We start from the raw sequence: 20181 nt of genomic DNA, 5'->3' as shown, positions 1-20181 counted from the left end.
TGCAGGTTGTTAATGAATCTTCCTCCAATCCTGATGCCCCGTTCTTCTTCATACAGTCCAGCTTCTCCTACTATTTGCTCAGCATTCAGTGTCTGTCAGTTTGTTGTACTGTGGGGGCTTGCGTGTTGCTGTGATCATTGCAATATACACAGTAAAAGCATTTGTCAAAATCCAACATCCATTCCTGAAAGATACTTTGAGCAAACTGGTAGAAGGGAACTTCCCCGACTTGATGAAGAGCATATACCAAAAACCTACCGCTATGGTTAGAGACTGAATGCTTTTCCCCCTCGGATCAAGCAAAAGTCATGCATGTATACCCTCATCACTGCTATTCAACATTGTACTGGAAGTTATATTCAGTGCAAAGGGCAAGAAAAAGACATAAAATACACACAGATGGGAAGGGAAGAAAACAAACTTTCTTTGCAAATGTTATGATCATTTATGAAGAAAATGTAATGGTTTACAAAAGCTACTGATAAGTAAGATTAGTAAGGTTGTGGGGTACAGAATCAATATTTATTTAAAACAATTGTCTTTCCATATACTATTAACGAATAATACAAAGTTGAAATTAAAAAAAACATGTACAATAGATAAAAAATACACAATACTTAGGATGTATCTGACACAAAGTACAAAACATTGCTGAGAGAAATTAAAGAAAACTTAGATACATGGAGAGATACGCTATATTATGAGTTGGAAGACTTAATTGTGTTAAGATGTCAAATTTTTCAAAGCTGATCTATGGATTCAACGCAAATCCAATCAAAAGCACAGCAGGCTTTCTGTAGATTTTGACAAGCTGGTTTAACATTTACATGAAAGTGCACAGGACCTAGAATAACCAAAATAACTTTGAGAAAAGAAACAAAGGTGAAGGGCTAACACTACCTGTTTTGAAGTCTTAATACAAAACAACTACAATTAAAACAACAAGGTATTGGTGTAATGATACACAAATAGATCAATGGAACAGAATAGAGTCCAGAAATAGACCAACAGATATATGCTCAACTAATTTTTTTTTAAATTGTGTTTTAGATGAAGGTTGACAGAGCAAATTAGTTTCCTGTTCAATAGTTTATACACAAATTGTTCCATGACATATGTTGCACTCCCCACAATGTGTCAGCACTCTCCCCATTACCACCCTGAGTTCCCCATTTCCATTCGTCTGGTTTTCCTGTCCCTTCATGCCTTCTCATCTTTGCTTTGGGGCATTAAGTTGTCCTTTTGGATGATTGTTCTAATGAGCAATTTCCTCACAAGTGTTATTGTTTATTTACAGGCCTGTCTATTATTTGGCTGAAAGGTGATCTCTGGGAATGGCTTCAGTTACGTTGTGACAATTGACCTGGATGTCCCCAGGACTATGTTCTTTAGCCTTCAAGCCCAGAAACTCAGTCCCATGAGGTGTTTGGTTATGTCTAGGTTGTTTCCATGACTGTGCCCCCTGTGTGCTCTATTATATATTAATATATATGCAGCATGTATGAACAGCTATGTGGAAATAGCCACAGCCAAAACTGTATACGCACGTGGGTGTACTCCCATACGCCTTTCCACACCTATTCAGCATACATATCCACTTATGTAAAAAAAAAAATAGTGCTATCCAGTCGTTTCCGACTCATAGTGACCCTATGCAATGCCCCATAGGGTTTCCGAGGAGCGCCTGGCAGACTTGAACTGCAGACCATTTGGTTAGCAGCCATAGCACTTAGCCGCTATGCCACCAGGGTTTCCTCCTATGTATTCACTCATAAATTATTGCTTGTTATTACTGTTGTTTCAAGATTGTGTAGGTTATAGTATTTACCTTCACTGTCTCTTATTCGTGTGTACCTCTCACTGTCTTCCCTTGCCTTGTTATGTTATGCTGACTCCCTCAACATTGTGTACTGCCCTTCCCTTCACCAAAGTTAACATGAGTCTACTCTCTAGTTAGTGGTTCTACCTCCCTCACCCTTCTATCCCTGTTGTTGTTGTTGATAGGTGCCATTCAGTTGGTTCCAACTCACAGCAACCCTATGTACAACAAAAAGAAACACTGCCTGGTCTTGAGCCATCCTTACAATCCTTGGTAGGCTTGAGCCCATTGTTGCAGCCACTGTGTCAATCCATCTTGTTGAGGGTCTTCTTCTTTTTCCCTGACCCTCTACTTTACCAAGCATGATGTCCTTCTCCAAGGACTGATCTCTCCTGATAATACGTCCAAAGTATGTAAAACACAGTCTTGCCATTCTTGCTTCCAAGAAGCATTCTGGTTGTACTTCTTCCAAGACAAATTTGTTTGTTCTTTTGGCAGCCCATGGTATACTCAATATTCTTCGCCAGCACTGCAATTCAAAGGTGACAATTCTTCCATCTTCCTTACTCATTGCCCAGCTTTCACATGCATATGAGACGATTGAAAACACCATGGCTTGGGTCAGGTGCACCTTAGTCTTCAAGGTGACATCTTTGTTTTTCAGCACTTCAAAGAGGTCCTTTGGAACAGATTTGTCCAGTGCAATGTGTCTTTTGATTTCTTGACTGCTGCTTCCATGGTGTTGATTGTGGATCCAAGTAAAATGAAATCCTTGACTTCAGTCTTTTCTACATTTATCATGATGTTGCTTGTTGGTCCAGTTGTGAGAATTTTCATTTGTTTTATGCTGAGGTGTAATCCATACTGAAGGCTGTGGTCTTTGATCTTCATTAGTAAGTGCTTCAAGTCCTCTTCACTTTCAGCAAGCAAGGTTGTGTCATCTGCATAACGCAGGTTGTTCATGAGTCTTCCTCCAATCCTGATGCCCCGTTCTTCGTATAATCCAGCTTCTCGGATTATTTGCTCAGCATACAGATTGAATAGGTATGGTGAAAGGATACAAGCGTGATGCACACCTTTCCCGACTTTTAACCATGCAGTATCTCCTTGTTCTGTTTGAATGACTGTCTCTCGACCTATGTACAGGTTCCTCTTGAGCACAATTAAGTGTTCTGAAATACCCATTCTTCATGATGTTATCCATAATTTGTTATGATCCACACCGTTGAATGCCTTTGCATAGTCAATAAAACACAGGTAAACATCCTTCTGGTATTTTCTGCTTTCAGCCAGGATTCATCTGATATCGGTAATGACATCCCTTGTTCCACGATGACCTCTTCTGAATCTGGCTTGAATTTCTGGCAGTTCCCTGTCGATATACTGCTGCAGCTGCTTTTGAATGATCTTCAGCAAAATTTTACTTCCATGTGATATTAATGACATTGTTCGATAATTTCCGCATTTGGTTGGATCACCTTTCTTGGGAATAGGCATAAATATGGATCTCTTCCCATCGGTTGACCAGCTAGCTGTCTTCCAAATTTCTTGGCATAGATGAGCGAGCACTTCCAGTGCTGTATCGGTTTGTTGAAACATCTCAACTGGCATTCCATCAATTCTTGGAGCCTTGTTTATCACCAATGCCTTCAGTGCAGCTTGAATTTTTTCTTCAGTTCTTTCTGCTTGAGAAATGCCGAGCGTGTTCTTCATTTTTGGTTTTCTATCTCTAGGTCTTTTCACATGCCATTATAATACTTTAAAAAAGTATCCTATCCCTGGTAACTGTCAAAAAATGTTTCCTTCTGTGTGTAAGCCTTTTCTTAACTGTTTATAATAGTGTCCTCATACAATATTTGTCCTTTTGTGATCAACTTATTTCAATCAGCATAATGCCTTCTAGATTCATCCGTGTTATGAGATATTTAGCGGATTCATCATTATTCTTTATCCCATTATTCCATATTATTCCATTGTGTATATCATATTTTGTTTATACATTCATCCATTGATGGGCACTTAGATTGTTTCCATCTTTTTGCTATTGTGAATAATGCTGCAATGAACATGGGTCTATTGTTGTCACGGCTCTTATTTCTCTACCATATATACTTAGGAGTGGGATTGCTGGATCATATGGTATTTCTATTTCTAGCTTTTTAAGGAAGCGCCATACCATTTTCCATAGTGGTCGTGCCATTTTACATTCCCAACAGTAGTGTTTAAGAGTTCCAGTGTCTGCACAGCCTTGCCAACATTTGTTTTCTGTTTTTTTTTAATCAGTGCCATTATTGGTACCTCATTGTAGTTTTGATTTGCATCTCTGTAACAGTTCATGATCGTGAGCATTTCTTCATATGTCCGTTAGCCACCTGAATGTCTTCTTTGGTAAAGTGTCTGTTCATGTCCTTTGCCTATTTTTTCATTGGGTTGTTTGTCTTTTTGTTGTTGAGGTGTTGAAGTTTTCTATGAATTTTAGAGATTAGACCCTTGTTGAATATGTTGTAGCTAAAGATTTTTTCCCAGTCTGTAGGTTCTCTTTCTACTCTTTTGATGAAGTCTTTTGATGAGCATAAGTGTTTAATTTTTAGGCGATTCCAGTTATCTAGTTTATCTTCTGCTATTTGTGCATTTCAAGCTATGCTTGGTATTCCATTTATGCTACATATTAGGGCCCTTAGCATTTTTCCTATTTTTTCTTCCAAGATCTTTATAGTTTTAGGTTTTATATTTAGGTCTTTGATCTATGTTGTTAGTTTTTGTGTATGGTGTGAGGTATGGATCTTGTTTCATTTTCTTGCAAATGGATTTCCAGTTTTGCCAGCTCTGTTTGTTAAAGAGACTTCCTCTTCCCCATTATTAAACTTCGACACTTCGTCAAAGATCAGCTGTCTGTAGGCGGATGGATTTACTTCTGGGCTCTCAATTCTTTTCCACTGTTTTTTTTTTATGTGTCTGTCACTGAACCAGTACGAGCCTATTTTGACTACCATAGCTGTATAGGAGGTTCTCAGATCACGGAGTGTGAGGCCTCCTACTTTGTTCTTCTTCAATAATGTTTTACTTATCTAGGGCCTCTTTGCATGTAAATTTGGTGATTAGTTTTTCCATTTCAATAAAGAATGTTGTTGGAATTTGGATTGGAATTGCAGTATTTTTGCAGATCACTTTGGGTACTACTGACATTTTCACAATGTTAAGTCTTCCTATCCATGGGCATGGCATGTTTTTCCATTTATGTAGGTTTCTTTTGGTTTCCTGCAGTAGTGTTTTGTGGTTTTCTTTGTATAAGTCTTTTCCATCTCTAGTTAAATTTATTTCTATTTTATCTTTTTGAGGAGTGTCCTAGGCTGGGTTCTCCAGAGAAGTAAAACCACTGAAGTGTGTGTGTGTGTGTGTGGAGAGAGAGAAAGAGAGAGAGAGAGAGAGAGATTTATATCAAAGAAATGGCTCACGTGGTTGTAGAAGCTGGAAAGTTCCATGTCCGTGGGTCAGGCTGGAGGCTTCTCCTGACTCACATAGCTGCAGAGGCTGGTGAACCCAAGATCAGCAGGTCAGACAGCAGGCCTCTGGTTCACAGGCTGTGGAGGCTGACAAATCCCAAGATTGACAGGTAACATGGCAGGCTGCTGGCTCACAGGCTGCAGAGGCTGACAAATCCCAATATCAGCAGGTAAGCTGCTAGCTCAAGTCCCAAGAACCAGAGGTCAGATGCAGGATCCAGAACAAGCAAAAGTCAGTGAGCTTTGCCAGAAAATCCACATATATTGGATGCATGCCACACCCCCAAGGAAACTCTCTTTCAACTGATTGGTTGCTCATCCCAAAACCCAGTGCCCTCATAGCAGACCTCATTATGGAGGTGATTACATTATATCAGATCTCATTACGGAGGTGATTACATCATTGCATAGTTGCCAAACTACATCATAACTACCAAACCACTGAGAATCTTGGCCCGGTCAAGTTGACACACAACCTTAACCATCATAAGAACTATTGCCAATGGTGCTGTTTTTCTGGTTTCCTTTTCAGAGTTCTCTTTGTTGGTGTAGAGGAATCCAACTGATTTTGTATGTTGATCTTGGACCCTTCCACTTTGCTGAATTCTTAGATTAGTTCCAGTAGCTTTCTTGTGGATTCTCTGGAATTTTCTACGTATATGATCATATAACCTGCAAACAGGGGTAGTTTTACTTCTTCCTTACCAATTTGTATGCCTTTATTTTCATTTCTTGCCTTATTGCTCTAGCTAGGACTTCCAGTACAATATTAAATAAGAGTCGCGATAAAGTGCATCCTTGTCTGGTTCCCATTCTCATGGGGAATGTTTTCAGTCTATCTCTGTTGAGAATAATGTTGGTTTTGCATATAAGCCCTTAATTATGTTGAGGAATTTCCCTTCCATTCCTATTTTCCTGAGAGTTTTTATCAAGAATCAGTGTTGGACTTTATCGAATGCCTTTACTGCATCGATTGAGATGACCAGGTGATTCTCATTCTTTGTTTTGTTTATATGGTAGATTATATTGATTGATTTTCTAATGTTCAACCATCCTTGCATACCTGGTATGAATCCCACTTGGTCATGTTGTATTATTTTTCTGGTATGATGTTGTATTCTATTGGCTAGAATTTTGTTGAGAATTTTTGCATCTATATTTATTCATGAGGGATATTGGTCTACAATTTTCTTTTTTGCTGGTGTCTTTGCTTGGTTTTGGTATCAGGGTTATGCTAGCTTCATAGAATGAATTTGGGAGTATCCCTTCCTCTTCTATGTTCTGGAATAGTTTAAGTAGTATTGGTGTCAACTCTTCTCTGAATGTTTTTAGACTTCTCCATCGATGCTATCTGGTCCAGGGCTTTTTTTTGTGTGTGTGTGAGGAATTTTTTATGACCCCTTCGATTTCTTCTTTTGTTATGGGTCTGTTCAGATTTTGTACCTCAGTTTGTGTTAGTTTAGGTAGGTAGTGTGTTTCTAGAAATTTGTCCAGTTCTTCTAGGTTTTCAAATTTGCTGGAGTATAATTTTTCATAATATTCTGTTATGATCCTTTTTATTTCAGTTGGTTTTATTGTAATGTCATCCATCTCATTTCTTATTTGAGTTATTTACATCTTCTCCTTTTGTCAATTTGGCCAGTAATTTATCAATTTTATTAACCTTTCCAAAGAACCAACTTCTAGTCTTGTTGATTCTTCTTATTGTTTTTCTGTTTTCTGCTGTAATCTTTATTATTTTCTTTCTTCTGGTGGCTGTGAGCTTACTTTGCTGTTCTCTTTCTGTTTGATCAAGTTGTATAGTGAGGGTTTTTATTTTGGCCCTTTCTTCTTTTTAGATGTGTGCATTTATTGCTATAAATTGACCTTTGAGCCCTGCTTTTGCTGTGTCCCAAAGGCTTTGGTATGTTGTGTGTTCATTCTCGTTTGATTCTAAGAACTTTTTATTTCATTTTTAATTTCTTCTGTTTCCTGGTGGTTTTTAACCAAGGTGTTATTCGGTTTCCAGGTATTTGATTTTTTTTCCTTCTTCTTCTTGTTATTGATTTCAAATTTTATAGTTTTATTTTTGAGATTTTTTTTTTGTCTTGGTTGGGATCTGTAAGAAGATGCTTCGTATTATTTCAATATTTTTAAATTTGTCGCGGCTTGCTTTGTGGCCTAGAATATGGTCTGTTCTGGAGAGTGATCCATGTACGTTGGAGAAGAATCTGTCCTGTGCTGCTGTTGGGTGGAGTGTTCTATATATGTTTATGAGGTCAAGTTGCATGATTGTGATGTTTAGATCTTCTTTCTAGTTGTTCTGTCCTTCCTCTAAAGTGGTGTGTTAAAGTCTCCTACTATTATTGTGGAATTATCTATTTCTTTTTTTCAATTTTGCCAGAGTTTGTATTATGTATTTTGGAGCTCTGTGTACTCTCTGAAATCCTGGTAGCACAGTGGTTAAGAGCTACAGCTGCTAACCAAAAGGTCAGCAGTTTGAATTCACTAGCCACTCCTTGGAAACCCTATGGGGCAGTTCGAGTCTGTCCTATAGGGTTGGTATGAGTTACTCTGTTTCTCTTGACTGGAGCATTTAACCCCATTAACATTCACTGTGATTAGCAATAGGTATGCATTTACCACTATCATTTGGTTGTGCTGTTTTTGTGTGTGTGGTGTTGAGAGTTTCTTTGTTCCACTTACTTTTCTGTACTGAGTTCTTTTTGTTTATGGATTTTCTTTTCATATCCTTCATTGTTGTTGATTTTGTGTTTGCTGAGTTTTTGTGATTTTCTTTCTTTTTTTATTTTGATGAGTAGGTTTATTAATTTTCTTTGTGGTTACCTTGAAATTTACCTGTATCTTCCTAAGTTTAAAACAGCCTGTTATATCCTGATATTGGTTAAGAGCTTGGCTGCTAACCAAAAGGTCGTCAGTCCGAATCCACCAGTTGCTCCATGGAAACCCTATGGGGCAATCCTACTCTGTCCTATAGGGTTGCTACAAGTCAGAACTGACTCAGTGGCAATGGGTTTTTGGTTTCCTCTCTATATGGAAGTTCTGTAGAAGCACCATTTATTCCATCTTTTTATTTTGAAGTTGTCATCATTTCCAGATTGATGTCTCTGGTTCCCTGTTCTCAGTATCGTAGTTTTATTTTTGAGATTTCTTTGTCTCGGTTGGGATCTGGGTGACACTGACATGTGTCTTACTCTCAGGTTGTTGTCTGATGATTTTGGTTCTCTGTTCAGAGGACTTCCTTTAATATTTCTTGTCACGTTGGTCTGGTTTTTACAAATTCCCTTAATTTCTGTTTTTCTGGAAATGTCTCAGTTTCGCCATCGTATTTGACAGACAGTTTTGCTGGATATACAATTTTTAGTTTGTAACTTATTTCTAACCAGGGTTTTATATATGTCATCCCATTGCCTTCTTGCCTACATGGTTTCTGCTGAGGAATCAGGCCTTAGTCTTATTGGTTTCCCTTTGTAGGTGACAATTTATTTTTCCTGAGTTGCTCTCAGGTTTTCTTTACCTTTGGTTTTGGAAAATTTGATTATGATATGTCTTGGTGAATTTCTTTTGGGGTCTCTCCTGTATGGGGTTCACCGAGCTTCTAGGATGGATATTTTCTCATATTTCATGATACTAGGGAAGTTTTCTGCCAGCAAATATTCAAAAATTTTCTCTCTGCTTTTTTTTTTCCTACCCCTGTCCTGGAATTCCTATCATTTGTGTAAATTATTCCTTTTGATACCGTCCCACATAACTCTTAGACTTTCTTCATTTTTCTTCATTCTTTTTCCTGAATGTTCCTCAAACAAAATAGTATCAAGGAATTTGTCCTCTATTTCACTGATTCTGCCTTCCATTGATTCAATTCTACTCCTATGTCCTTCCATTGAGTTATGTATTTCTGAGATTTCATTGTTAATCTTCTGGATTTCTAGTTGCTGTTTTCGTATGGTTTCTAATCATCTATTTCACCATTTTGTTCTTGTATTGTTTTCCTGAATTCTTCTAGAATTTGTCTGTGTTTTCCTTGATCTCTTTCTTGATCTCTTGGATGATCCTATATATAAGTCATTCGAATCTTTTATCAGGTAGTTCCATTACTATTTCTTCCTTAGGGAAGTTTTCTGGCCCTTTATTTTCGTCACTTCATTGAGCCATCTTGTCCTGCTTCTTTATGTAATTTGATATTGACTGTTGTCTCTGAGGCATTAAGATATTATTATAGTTATTTATTATGTGTTTGTTTGCTTAGTCCTGATTTCTTGTTTTGTTTTGTTTTGATGTTTCTGGGTGAGTGGGGCAGGTGTGATATGCTGGTCAGTAGTCTGACAGTTCTGGGGACTGAACACCTGTTTCCAGATAGGTGGGGCCATGGCTGGGAGTGTAAGCACAGGTCTCTATGCACTGGCTGTGTGGGGAAGATGAGGGTTGTCTGGGCAGGAGTTGGCTGTTATTGGTACAGTGGTGCAGGATTGGGCAGTGGTGCTTGTGGAGTGGATGGTGGAGCAGGTGTGGTGGGTGTGGTAGGCAAGCGGGGGGCACAGTCATCACTGCTCTCAGGGTGTGGGGAGGGAGTGTGCGGCAGGCCGAAGTGCATGTGTTTGCACACTCGCCACCGCTGGCTGGGTTGGGGGGGTAAGTGGTGGGCGTGCACACATATGGGTGCTCGCCAGGTTTGGGGGGGTGGATGGTGGATGGGTGTGCTTGCAGTCACCCAATCACCTCCATTCACCAGGTGGGAAGAGTGTGAGTGATGGGTGGCCACACACTGGCGTGCAACTGCCATCATTTGCTGGTTGGGGGAAGGAATCGTTGGCAGGTGGGCACACTCAGAATGCATCTTGCAGTTACCACCACCCACCAGGTCGGGGGCAGGGAGCTAGGGACAGGGGCTAGGGAGCAGGTAGGGGCATACTCAGTCATGTGGTTGCTGATGCTTACTGGTTTGGGGGGAGTGGGTGTCAGGCAAGCATGCATATGGTCACACAACATCATTGCTTACCACCTTGAGGGGTGGGGAGTGGGTGGTAGACGTGCACACAGTTGCATGATTGCAGCCACTTGCACGGGTGAGTGCATGGGAGTATGCTTACTACTACTCTTCATGTGGGTAGGGTGGGTGTTGGATGGGGCTAGGTTAGGGTCAGGGCTTGTATTATGGTCTCTGGTTGAACAGGGTGGCAGGGGGTATAGGATCCTCTGCTCTTCCAATAAGGAGAGTGGGAGGAGGGGGAGTGCAGCCCGTTCGGCTAGCAAACGCAGGTGCCTGCGCACTTCCTGTCCACTGTAGTCAGCAGCCACTCCCTGGCTCTGACCAAGTGCAAGGCAGGGGGCTGCCTGGTGTCCTGTTGGGTGAAGGACTTCCTGCCTATACTCCATGATCCATTGCCTTGTGCATGTTACCCACCCTGGACGTCAGGGACCACCACTCGTGAGTATACCTGACTCTGGATTCTGGCTCCCTCCCTACTCTGTGGATGGTAGGATCCCTGGAATTTTTGCCCTCCTTTCTGTGTTTTCTTTCCTTAGATTCAGATCATGATTTGCTCAGCTTGCTTCTCCTCAGATGTGCTTATATATTTTCTCTGTCTTTTATGGGTATGCTGTGAAGTTACCTTCCTGTGCTCCTCACCCAGGGTCACTGCTGGCTTTGTCTCAAGATGGCCACATTGAGCCAGGATGGCTGGCAAAGCCCCTTGCTACATTTCATTCCTTTTTCTTCCAGTCAGTGCTCAATTCAATTCTTTATCCGTTCTTTTTGATGTTCAGGGTTCCAGGATTGTTATCTGCATCTGTTTCACTTGGTTTCTCAGATTTTTAGTGTAGAGGGATGGTATAGTGTTTCTGACTAGTCTGCCATCTTGGCTCCTCCGCTCAACTAATTTTTGACAGAGATACAACGGCAATTAATTCAGTGGGAAAAGGATAGACTTTTCATCAAATGGTGCTGGAACAATTGGATACCCATATGCAAAGAATATGAACTCTTACCCATATTTTGCACCACACACAAACATTAATTCAAAATAGATCACTGACTTAAATGTAATATAAAACTAAAACTTCTACCAGGAGAAAATATTTGTGACCTTGAGTTAGTCAAAGATTTCTTTGGATATGACACCAGAAATACAAGCCATAAAATAACAAAGAGATAACTCAGACTTCGTCAAAATTTAAAACTTCTGCTCTTGAACAGACACTGTTGAGAAATAAAATACAAACCACAGAATGGGAGAAAATAATTGTAAGTCAAATATTTGCCAAGGGACTTGTACCCAGAACACATAAAGAAGTCTCAAACTTAATACAAAGAAAACAACCCAATTAAAAAATGGGCAAATAGGATATAAAGATGGCAACTAAGCCACGAAAAGATGTTCCACATCATTAGCCACTAGGGAAATGCAAATTCAACTCTGTTGTGATAATACTGGAAAATATGGATAAAAGGCAAAGGAAAAGAAGGAATTGAGAGAAGGAGAAAAGAGGACAGTGTAGGAAAGGAAAAGAAATCACAGAGAATAGGAGAAAGAGGTGGGTGGGGTAAGAAGAGAGGATGTAGGAGATGGAAGCAAGAGAACAAAAAACCCTCATCAGCACATGATCAGTCTTGGCCTGGCAACATATATTAGAGATAGAATGGGGTAGGACCGGAGTTGCACTATCTTCTTTGCTCCCTTGTCTCCCTACTGGGATTCCACTGCAGGCCAATGGGCAGATCTCTGCAAGATTCTCAAAAGCTATGATTTTAGAGTTAGCTGCCTCTTGGATATAGTATTAATCAATTTATGTTGAACAGTCATTTGCACTTGTTATTTTGTAAGAGGAAATCAATTTGAATATACATAAGGTATCAAATGCCTTCATTCTGTTAGACAAAAAGCTAGATAAGCCCCTTGCTTGAATCAACAATTGGGAATGAAATCTCACACGTATGTAACTCTAGTTAATTACATTTTTTTCCTTTCCTCTTAAAGGCATAGGACACAATATCTTCTCAGGAAAGACACTCCCCATTAGGGAGAAAAGGGAGCAGTGGTCTCTCACGAAGCTGAAGATAGGAGTCCAAAATACTCCTCCTTCCATTTGTTTTAGTACGATTACTTATTTGGGAATTTAGAATGGATTTTCAGAGTTTTTTCCTCCTCCAGTAGGGCAAATGTCAGCCAAAATCTTTCATCATTGGCCAGCAAATTATCACAATGTGCTTGGTTGATGCTGAGCTCTGTCGTAAATGGTTTCTTTAGCTGTTCCCTTTAGGGGCCTATATTACATTAAACAGATACTTTTAAAGTAACAAGCAATTAGCCTTGGGAATAAAAGATTTAACACAAACGGAATGTATTCTATACTCACACACATCATTTTAATAGGCAAACAGCTCCAAATGATGTCAGTGGCCATTTCTTGCCCCGGTTTAGAACACATTCACCTGTCCAATAGAAGGCCCAGGGCTGGGGTTGCTCTTGGCATGTGGGTCCTTCCTAAGGTCCAGTTCAGATAGAAGTGGTGCTTCAGCATCCTGTGTGCCCAGAAACACTGCCCTTGCTTCCCAGCTGAGCTCCTCATCAGTTGGCTTCCCTAGGAGTGGCTGTTTTCACTGTCTTCCCAGGTGCAGAGACATAGCTGCTCTCACACTGACCCTGGCCTCAAAGAAGTCCTGGGGGTTGAGCCTGGTCAGTACCCTCTCTTTCCTGTTCCCCTCCCATGGATGTCACTCCAGTGTTGCTGTAGGAAGGTTCTAAACTGATCAGCCTGGACTCTACTCCTCATCCCTGAAAACCCACTCCTAATCTCTCCAGAGAAGTCTCAAGGGTCACTCTGTGTCTGCTGCAACTGCTCCAGTAGCCTCCCTTTCAGTGGCCTCTGCTCTACTCTGTTGGCGTGATGCCATGGAGGCAGATATGTGTTCTGCTGGGATGGAGAGCAGAACACTCCCAGGAATGACTGGGAGACATTCCAGTTGAGCCAGGCTGCCACTGTCAGTGGCAACGCTCAGGAGGAGCAGTCTACCCTGCTGTTTGCTCATTCAGGAGTCTTTGCCTAGGCTATTTGGGTGAAGAATGTAGGTTTAAGGGTAATAAAAATCCATTTGTATGCTTCTTAGCCCATATCATTATGCAAGAGACAGCTTAGTAATTGAGAGCACCAATTTTGAAACTGGTCCATCTTTGTCTACAATTCTGACCTCAAGCAAGTCACTTAACCTCTCTGTGCCTCAATATCCTCATCTATAAAATAAGGATAATAATCATAACTACTTCACAGGGTTGTTGTAAGCATTAACTGAACTAATATATAGCACTTAGAACACAGACTGGACATTTTAACGTTATAAGCACTATGTAATTATTGGTTGTTTTTATGACCCTTGGTGATTTGTCATGACCTCTGTATAAATGTTCAAGGTCACATTCAGAGACCTTCTCCAAAGCACAGGCACACACACACGCACACACACACACACACACACACTTTTAATTCACTCTCAGCAGACTCTGCAGTTCATACCAGTTTCATGACCAAACTCTGAGATTGAGAAACAAAATGTCATCCTAAAACCAAACAACTATTTTGTCAGTTCCTGATGGACATTAACCAGTTCACCTTGGCTGAAGAAAACTGCTCTGCATTTCTCTTTTAATGGAAGGAGATGAATCCAGCCCAATCATAACGCACTTAAACTGGACAGATTTATTGGATTGCTTACGTTTTGGGAGATATGAATCTTTAAAAACACATAAAACAATTGCCCTTTGAACTCCAGACTAATAACGTGGTGAATTACTTCACTATTTCTAGATGCTCTGATAGCTGAGATTAATGGGACAGTCACACAAATGGGCAAGAAACTAGATGGAAGTAGAAACCCCAAATTCACAAGGTAGGACAAAACGACCAGCTAAACACACTTTATCTCCAAGGCATTTCTGCTTTTTTAGTGTTATGTAAATTACTAAATTTTATATTATGTAAAGCACAATATTATTTGATGTACTCAGAATGTGCATCGGTTGAACAACACAAAATCCAAAAGAGATACCATCAGGGAACAAGAAGCTAAGCAACAATCTGCAGAAAAGGAGCAGTGAGCAAAATCTTGGTAACCAACTTGTCATTTGCTGCAATCATACTAAAGATGCCTTTGAGCCTCTCTTATGTGCTAGGCTCTGTACCCACATGACTATGTTGATTCCTCACAACACTCTGTACAGTATTATTATACCCATTTTGCAGATATGGAAACTGAGGTTAAGAAAAGTTGTTCAACATGCCTGAGAACACCCAACGAGGATGCGGCCATGCTGTGGTCTGAAACGGAGTTTAATGTCGAAGCCTGGATTCTTTTTACTGCACTATGCCACCAGTTCAAAAGTTATGCTTGGTAAACCAAAACTCACTGCAAAGACTTAAAACTGTGTGTGCTTTCTCAGTAGAATAATTGTTCTGGAAATTTCACCATTGCCCAAGGACGCCTACAGTATATGCAAGGGGTGGGATGGTAGCTATAGTGGGGAGAGGAAGAATCAGCAAAGTTGAAAGAAATAACATCAAGGACACGGTACAGATCACTTGACAACACATTATGAAACCAATTTTGAAATTGAGTTGTTAGATCTATCCCATAATTTTTACCCTTTACATGGATTCTATCTACTCAGCTATGGCACAAGCAGAAATGTAAACCACTGGCTCACTGTAATACTGGAAACAGCACTGGATTTTGAGTCTGGCCCCAGCCCCATCACTGCTATAGGCAATTCAGAATTTCTTTTAGTTTTAGTTTCTTCCTCTGTAAAAAACAAGGTGGGATGTACAACCGAACACCTCATGGGATTTGGTTCCATGGTTTGGAGGTTTAGGGTCATGGTTTCATGGAATATCCTAGTTAATTGGCCTAATAAAGTGTCAAGCGCTTCTGTTCTACCTCCTAGTTTGTTGCATAGTACCTGGGGTCTTAAAACCTTGCAAGAAGTCTTCTAAGGCAAAACAATTGGTCTCTATTCATCTGGAGCAATAGAACAAGAAGGAGAGTCAAGAATAGGAGAAAGGTATGGAATGTGTGGCTAATTGCCTCCATGAACAACTGCCTCCTTTGCCATTAGACCAGAACTGGATGGTGCCCAGTTAGGACTACTGAACATTTTGATCAAAAGATTCTATAGAATCAAAAGGGGGAAAACGCAGAACCAAATTTAAATTCCCATGGAATCTAGAACTTCTGGAACCATGGAGGCTGGATAAACCCTTGAAACTATTGCTATGAGATAATCTTTAAAACCTGAAACCAAAAATACCCCCAAATGTCTTCTTAAAGCCAAACAATAAAAAATAGTTTAGCTAAATTAGTAAAACATGTCTTTTATGCTCATTTAAGAACTATGTATATGGCATCAATCTGACAACAGCAACTTGAAAAGATTAAATAGGAGCCTTAGGGAGCAGTGAGATTATGTTAATAGGGGAGGAATAACTCAGAAAAGGAGGGTAAGAATTGGTGTACAACTTGAATGTAATCCATGTCTCTGAATTGTACATGTAGGAACTGTAGGATTAGTGTATGTTTTACTGCGTATATTCTGAACAACAACAAAAAATAAAACAAACAAGGTGGGGGGACAGGTCTTCTGAAATGAGGGAGTAAAGAGCTCAGTTGACCCTCTCGCCAGAAAAACAATAATTGAACTGATGAAGATTATATAACACAATCATTTAAAGTCTCTGGATATTGTCCTAAGTGCATAAAGCAAATGGAGAAACATTCATTCAAGAAAATTTACTAAATCTTGTAAGGACAGCCAAAGACTTTCCCACCCTTCCAAGCTCCATGTTATGGATGCTTTAACCTGGGCATGTGCAACCAAGAAGACAGAGGCTCCCTCTCTCCATAGCTCTCAGTCTATGGATATAGATTCACCCCAGAAAGAGCAATTTTCCGGAGTTTCTCCTCTCCCCCGGGCCAGCAACAACAACAGCAGCATCTTGGAACTTGTTAGAAATGCAAATTATTGAGCCTCACCCCGGAACTAATGAATCAGAGACTCTGAGGGTGAAGCTGATTCAGACGCATCCCAAAGTTTGAGAACAACTGCTATGTAGAAATAAAAAGAAATGAACTACAACTGCAAATAGCAATTTGGATAAATCACATATAATAATTAAGCAGAGGCGGGGCCAAGATGGCAGAGTAGTCAGGTGCTTCTGATGAACCCTCTTACAGCAAAGACCCAAAAAACAAGTGAAACGATTACATTTATGACAAGCTAGAAGCCCTGAACATCAAACACAAAGTTAGAAAATGGACTGAGCAGCAGGGGGAGGGAGAGACAGTTCAGAGGTGGAGAGGAGTTGCCTGACCTGAATCACTGGGAAACCTCATGCTGTGGTGGGCTGATGGAAGCATTTGGCTGCAGTTTCCTCAGGGAGAAAAAGTCAGCTGTACAGCCTACTCACCCCTCCAGAACCAGAGAAGAATGGCACTCTCAGCAAAAGCTAAGGACTTGCAGCTTCAGTGGCTGTCGATTTCCTTGGACCTTAGATAGGTTCTGTTGTACATCCTGAGCCATTCTCCCATACTTGGGGAAGGAATATATTTGCATTTTGGGAAAACGTAATCTGCCAGCTCCACTAAACTGGGGAGCTCAGGACTGAGGTGGCTCCTGTCTAGGCATAAACGGCCCATGGACTTTGAACACCTTTCCCCGCTGCATGGACCTGTGTGGGCCTATTTCAGGAGAATAGGCCCTTGTTGGCAGACTGCAACTGTTTCAGCTGTGCAGTGGAGAGGTGGGTGTTTGATGTTTGACACCGCTTTGCCTATTAAACAGGGTCCTCACCTACCCACATCAGAGGCCTAAGGTCTGGTGGCTCCACTCAGGTCACCCAGCCACCCATGACAGGGGTCCAAGGATAACTGGTATCTCCCAGTCCTTACAACCAAAAGCACTGAGTGCCCAAGGTCCGTCTGCAGAACCCACCCACCTGTGCACTCTAGGGAACAGGGATGCGCTTTCCTCACAGACACTCAGGGGATGGTTTTCAGCCCCCTGCCTTGTTCAGAGCATGACCCCCTGGTGCAAGCAGATACCGGCACCTACACCAATCACCCCTGCCCCTCTAAGACTGTAGGACAGAGCCTGTATCACACACTTGATGACCAACTGCCTGGACACCTGAGCTGAATCCATACATGAAAAGTGAATGAACTCCTAAGCTCATATACCTGGTAACAGCTCTACCCATCTGGTGACAGGACCTTAGAGATTCAAAGGTGAAAATAATCAAGATAGCTCACTCGAACAACCCATTTGGACAAATCAAAACAGAACAAAGCAAGAAGCTAGGATATAGTAAGCAAACATAAAATAAACTAACACAATAACTTAGAGATCGCACGGAGGCAGCAGACAATATCAAATCACGTAAAGAAGCAGACCATGATTGCTTCAACAAGCTCTCAAAACATAGACTCAAGGGATCTTCTGGATGAAGGTGCCTCCTTGGAGATGCCGGATGCAGAATACAAGAGATTAATGTACAGAACTATTCAAGACATCAGGAATGAGATCAGGAAGAAGATCAGGGAATACGCAGAACAAGCCAAGAAACATACAGACAAAACAGTTGAAGAAATTAAAAAGGTTATTCAAGAATATAATGAAAAATTTAACAAGCTGCAAGAAGCCATAGAGAGACAGCAATCAGAAATTCAGAAAATTAACAATAAAAATACAGAATTAGACGACTCAAAAGAAAGTCAGAGGAGCAGAATTGAGCAAGTGGAAGGCAGAATTTCTGAACTTGAGGATAAAGCACTTGGCACTAATATATTTAAAGAAAAATCAGATAAAAGAATTTTAAAAAATGAAGCAACCTTAAGAATCATGTGGGACTCTATCAAGAGATATAACCTACGAGTGATTGGAGTACCAGAACAGGGAGGGATAACAGAAAATACAGAGAGAATTGCTGAAGATTTGTTGGCAAAAACTTCCCTGATATTGTGAAAGATGAGATGCTCATCAAACTCCACATAAGGTAGATCTTAAAAGAAAGTCACCAAGATATACTATAATCCAACTTGCCAAAACCGAAGATAAAGACAGAATTTTAAGAGCAGCTAGGGATAAACAAAAAGTCATCTACAAAGGAGAGTCAGTAAGAATAAGCTCGGACTACTCAGCAGAAACCATGCAGGCAAGAAGGCAATGGGATGACTTATATAAAGCATTGAAGGAAAAAAATTGCCAGCCAAGAATCATGTATCCAGCAATACTGTTTCTCACATATGAAGGAAAATAAAGACATTTCCAGATAAACAGAAGTTTAGGGAATTTCTAAAAACCAAACCAAAACTACAAGAAATACTAAAGGGAGTTCTCTGGTTAGAAAATAAATAATATCAGGTATCAACCCAAGACTAGAACACTGGACAGAGCAATCAGATGCCAACCCAGATAGGGAAATCGCAAAAATAAATCAAGATAAAAAACACTCAAAAGAGGGAAACAGTGATGTCATTATATAAAAGAAGAAAACATTAAAACAATAAAGAGGGACTAAGAAATGTAGTCATAGATCTTACATATGGAGAGGAAGACAAGGTGATATAAAGAAATAAGAATTAGGTTTAAACTTAGAAAAATAGGGGTAAATATTAAGGTAACCACAAAGGAGACTAACAATCCTACTTATCAAAATAAAATACAAGAAAAAAATAGAGACCCAGCAGAAACAAAATTGACTACAATGAATAGGAGGAAAAGACAATATAGAAACATAAAGTACTCAGCACAAAAAAACTAAAGGGAAAAAAGAAACAGTCAACAACACACAAAAAAAGTAATCAAAATGACAGCACTAAACTCATACCTATCCATAATCATGCTGAATGTAAATGGAATAAATGCACCAATATAGAAACAGAGAGTGGCAGAATGGATTAAAAAAAAAAAAGATCTGTCTCTATGCTGCCTACAAGAGACACACCTTAGACTTAGAGACACAAACTAAAACTGTAAAGATGGAAAAAAATATATCAAGCAAACAACAATCAAAAAAGAGCAGGAGTGGCAATATTAATTTCTGAAAGAATAGATTTTAAAGTTAAATCCACCACAAAGGATAAGGAAGGACACTATATAATGAATAAAGGGACAATATAAAACAAAAAAATATAATCATATTAAATATATATGCACCCAATGACCAGGCTGCAAGATACATAAAACAAACTCTAACAGCATTGAAAAGTGAGATAGACAGCGCCACAATTAAAGTAGGAAACTTCAACACACCACTTTCCGTGAAGGACAGAACATCCAGAAAGAAGCTCAGTAAAGACACAGAAGATCTAGGTGACACAATCAACCAACTTGACCTCATAGACATATACAGGACACTCCACCCAACAGCATCCAAGTATACTTTCTTTCCAATGCGCATGGAACATTCTCTAGAACAGAATACATATTAGGTCACAAAGCATACCTCAGCAGAATCCAAAATATCGAAATATTACAAAGCATCTTCTCTGACCATAAGGCCATAAAAATAGAAATCAATAACAGAAAAAGCAGGGAAAAGAAATCAAACACTTGGAAACTGAACGATACCCTAGTCAAAAATGACTGGGTTATAGAAGAAATCAAGGATGCAATAAAGAAATTCATAGAATTCAATGAGAATGAAAACACTTCCTATCAGAACCTTTGGGACACAGCAAAAGCAGTGCTCAGAGGCCAATTTATAGCAATAAATGCACACACACAAAAAGAAGGGCCAAAATCAAAGAATTGTCCCTACAATTTGAACAAATAGAAAGAGCAATAAAAGAAACCCTCAGGCACCAGAAGAAAG

This window comes from Loxodonta africana, chromosome X (assembly GCF_030014295.1).
Source record: "Loxodonta africana isolate mLoxAfr1 chromosome X, mLoxAfr1.hap2, whole genome shotgun sequence".
NCBI lineage: Eukaryota > Metazoa > Chordata > Mammalia > Proboscidea > Elephantidae > Loxodonta > Loxodonta africana.
The sequence above is the reverse complement of the archived record's forward strand: the minus strand, read 5'-3'. Positions refer to the sequence as shown.